A 4335-nucleotide genomic window follows, 5' to 3' on the forward strand; every position below is an offset into this window, starting at 1 on the left:
CCCTGAGTCCAATTTCTGGGGCCGTTTCCAATCAACCTGCCAAATTTCGGCCCATTCCGACACCATAGCGACAATTGACAAAATTTCTCCGGGTACAGTTTTACGTTGTTAATTTTCTGTCCAACACATCTTCAACTTGACATTATTAATACGAAAATTAATTATTCGGAGGCTAAACGAAGGAATTTAGCTAAAATTTCGTGATCCCGGGTCTATGCCCTGAGTCCAATTTCTTGGGCCGTTTTCAATCAACCTGCCAAATTTCAGCCCATTCCGACACCGTCGCGTCAAATGACAAAATTGCCCCTGGTATGGTTTTGCCTTGTTAATTTTCTTTCCAACACATCTTCAGCCTGATGTAATTAATGCGGAAATTAATTAATCGGAGGCCTAAACGAAGGAATTTGGCTAAAATCCCGTTATCCCGAGTCTATGCCCCGACTCCAATTTCTGGGGCCGTTTCCAATCAACTTGCCAAATTTCGGCCCACTTCGACACCGTCTCGACAAATGACGAAATTGTCCCTGGTGTGATTTTGCGTTGTTATTTTCTGTCCAACACATCTTCAACCTGACATAATTAATACGAAAATTAATTTTTCGGAGGCCTAAATGAAGAAATTTGGCTAAAATCCCGTGAACTCGGGTCTGTGCCCGAGTCCAATTTCTGGGGCTGTTTCCAATGAACTTGCCAAATTTCATCCCATTCCTACATCGGCGAGACAAATGACAAAATTGCCACTGGCGCGGTTTGTCTTTGTTAATTTTCTGTCCAACACCTCTTCAACCTGACATAATTAATACGAAAATTAATTATTCGGAGGCCTAAGCAAAGGAATTTGGCTAAAATCCATTGATCCCGGGTCTGTGTCCTGAGTCCAATTTCTCGGACTGTTTCCAATCAGCCTATCGAATTTCGGCCCATTCCGACACCGTCGCGACAAATGACAAAATTTTCCCTGGTGTAGTTTGTCTTTGTTAATTTTCTGTCCAACAGCTCTTCAACCTGACATAATTAATAAGGAAATTAATTATTCGGAGGCCTAAACGAAGGAATTCGACTAAAATCCCGTGATTCCAGGCCTTTGTCCCGAGTCCAATTTCAGGGGTCGTTTCCAATCAACCTGCCAAATTTAGGCCCATTCCGACACCGTCTCGACAAATGATGAAATTGCCCTTGGTTGATTTTTGCGTTGTTAATTTTCTATGCAATACATCTTCAACCTGACATAATTAATATGGAAATTAATTTTTCAAGGGCCCAAACGAAGGAATTTGGCTAAAATCCCATTATCTCGAGTCTGTGCCCCGAGTCCAATTTCTAGGGCCGTTTCCAATCAACCTGCCAAATTTCTGCCCTTTCTGACGCCGTCGCGACAAATGACGAAATTTGCCCTAGTGCGATTTTTCTTTTTCAATTTTCTGTCCAACACTTCTTCAGCCTACCATAATTAATACGGAAATTAATTATTCAGAGGCCTAAACGAAGGAATTTGGCTAAAATCCCGTGATCCCAGGTCTATGCCCCGAGTGCAATTTCTCGGGCTATTTCCAATCAACCTGCTAAATTTTGGCCCATTCCGACACCGTCACGACAAATGATAAAATTGCCCATCGTGCGGTTTTTCTTTGTCAATTTTCTGTCCAACACTTCTTCAGTCGGCCATAATTAATACGAAAATTAATTATTCGGAGGCCTAAACGAAGGAATTTGGCTAAAATCCCGTGATCCCAGGTCTATGCCCAGAGTCCAATTTTTCGGGCTATTTCCAATCAACCTGCCAAATTTTTGCCCTTTCCGACAGCATCATGACAAATGACAAAATTACCCATGGTGTGGCTTGGAAATTAATTATTCGGAGGCCTAAACGAGTGAATTTGGCTAAAACCTGTGATCTTGGGTCTGTGCCCCGACACCAATTTCTGGGGCCGTTTCCAATCAACCTGCCAAATTACGGCCCATTCCGACAACGTCACGACAAATGATCAAATTGTCGCTGGTACGATTTTGCGTTGTTAATTTTCTGTCAAACACATATTCAGCCTCACATAATTAATACGAAAATTAATTATTCGGAGGCCTAAACAAATGAATTTGGCAAAAATCCCGTGATCCCGGGTCTATGCCCGGACTCCAATTTCTGGGGCCGTTTCCAATCAACCGGCCAAATTTCGGCCAATTCCGACGCCGCGCGACAAATTATGAAATTGCCCCTGGTGTGGTTTTTCTTTGTTAATTTTCTGTCCAACACTTCTTCAACTTGATATAATTAATACGAAAATTAATTATTTGGAGACCTAAACGAAAGAATTTGGCTAAAATTCTGTGATCTCGGATCTGTGCCCGGAGTCCAATTTCTGGGGCCGTTTCCAATCAACCTGCCAAATTTTGGCCTTTTCCAATCAACCTGCCAAATTTCAGCCCATTCCGACATCATCCTGACAAATGACAAAATTGTCATTGGTGCGGTTTTGCGTTGTTATTTTTCTGTCCAACACTTCTTCAACTTGACATAATTAATACGAAAATTAATTATTTGGAGGCCTAAACGAAGGAATTTGGCTAAAATTCTGTGATCCCGGATCTGTGCCCCGAGTCCAATTTCTGGGGCTGTTTCCAATCAACCTGCCAAATTTCGACCCATTCCGACATCGTCACAACAAATGACAAAATTGCCACTAGTGCGGTTTTGCGTTGTTAATTTTCTGTCCAACACATCTTCAACCTGACATAATTAATGCGAAAATTAATTAGTCGGAGGCCTAAATGAAGGAATTTGGCTAAAATCCTGTGATCCCGAGTCTGTGCCCCGAGTACAATTTCTGGGGCTGTTTCCAATCAACTTGCCAAATTTCGGCCCATTTCGACACCATCGCGACAAATGACGAAATTTTATCAGGTGCGATTTTTCTTTGCTAATTTTTTGTCCAACACTTCTTCAACCTGACATAATTAATACGAAAATTAATTAATCGGATGCCTAAACGAAGGAATTTGGCTAAAATTCCATCATCCTGGGTCTGTACCCCCAGTCCAATTTCTGGGGCCGTTTCCAATCAACCTGTAAAATTTGGGCCAATTCCGACACTGTCGCGATAAATGATGAAATTGCCCTGGTTCGATTTTGCGTTGTTAATTTTCTGTCCAACAAATCTTCAACTTGACATAATTAATACGAAAATTAATTATTCGGAGGCCTAAACGATGGAATTTAGCTAAAATCCTGTGATCCCAGGTCTATACCCCGAGTCAAATTTTTGGAGCTGTTTCCAATCAACCTGCCAAATTTCGGCCCATTCCGACACCGTCGCGACAAATGACGAAATTGCACCCAAAAATTAATTATTCAAAGGCCTAAACGAGGGAATTTGGCTAAAATCCCATGATCCCGGGCTTGTGCCCCGAGTCCAATTTCCTGGGCCGTTTCCAACCAACTTGTCAAATTTCGTCCCATTCCGACACCGTCGCGACAAATGATGAAATTTCCCCTTGTGCGGTTTTTCTTTGTTAATTTTCTGTCCAACACTTTTTCAACCTGACATAATTAATACGAAAATTAATTATTCGGAGGCCTAAACGAAGGAGTTTAGCTAAAATCCCGTGATCACAGGTCTGTGCCTGAGTCCAATTTCTCGGGCCGTTTCCAATCAACCTGCCAAATTTCAGCCCATTCCAACACCATCGCGACAAAAGACAAAACTTCCCCTGGTGCGGCTTTTCTTTGTTAATTTTTTGTCCAACGCTACTTCAACCTGACATAATTAATACGAAAATTAATTATTCGAAGGCCTAAATGAAGGAATTTGGCTAAAATCCCGTGACCCCGGGGCTATGCCCCAAGTCCAATTTCTGGTGCCGTTTCAAATCAACCTGCCAAATTTCGGCCCATTTCGACACCGTCGTGACAAATGAATAAATTGCCCCTGGTGCGATTTTGCGTTGTTAATTTTCTATCCAACACATCTTCAGCCTGACATTATTAATACGAAAATTAATTATTTGGAGGCCTAAATGACGGAATATTTCTAAAATCCCGTGATCCTGGGTCTGTGCCCCGAGTCCAATTTCTAGGGCCGTTTCCAATCAACCTACCAAATTTCGGCCCATTCCGACACCGTCGCGACAAATTACAAAATTGCCCCTGGTGCGGTTTGGAAATTATTATTCGGAGACCTAAACGAGGAAATTAAGCTAAAATCCCGTGATCCCAGGTCTTTGCCTCGAGTCGAATTTCTGGGGCCGTTTCCAATCAACCTGCCAAATTTCGTCCCATTCCGACACCATCGCGACTAATGACGAAATTGCCACTAATGCGATTTTTCTTTGTTAATTTTC

Source organism: Olea europaea, chromosome 17 (assembly GCF_002742605.1).
Source record: "Olea europaea var. sylvestris chromosome 17, O_europaea_v1, whole genome shotgun sequence".
NCBI classification, from domain to species: domain Eukaryota; kingdom Viridiplantae; phylum Streptophyta; class Magnoliopsida; order Lamiales; family Oleaceae; genus Olea; species Olea europaea.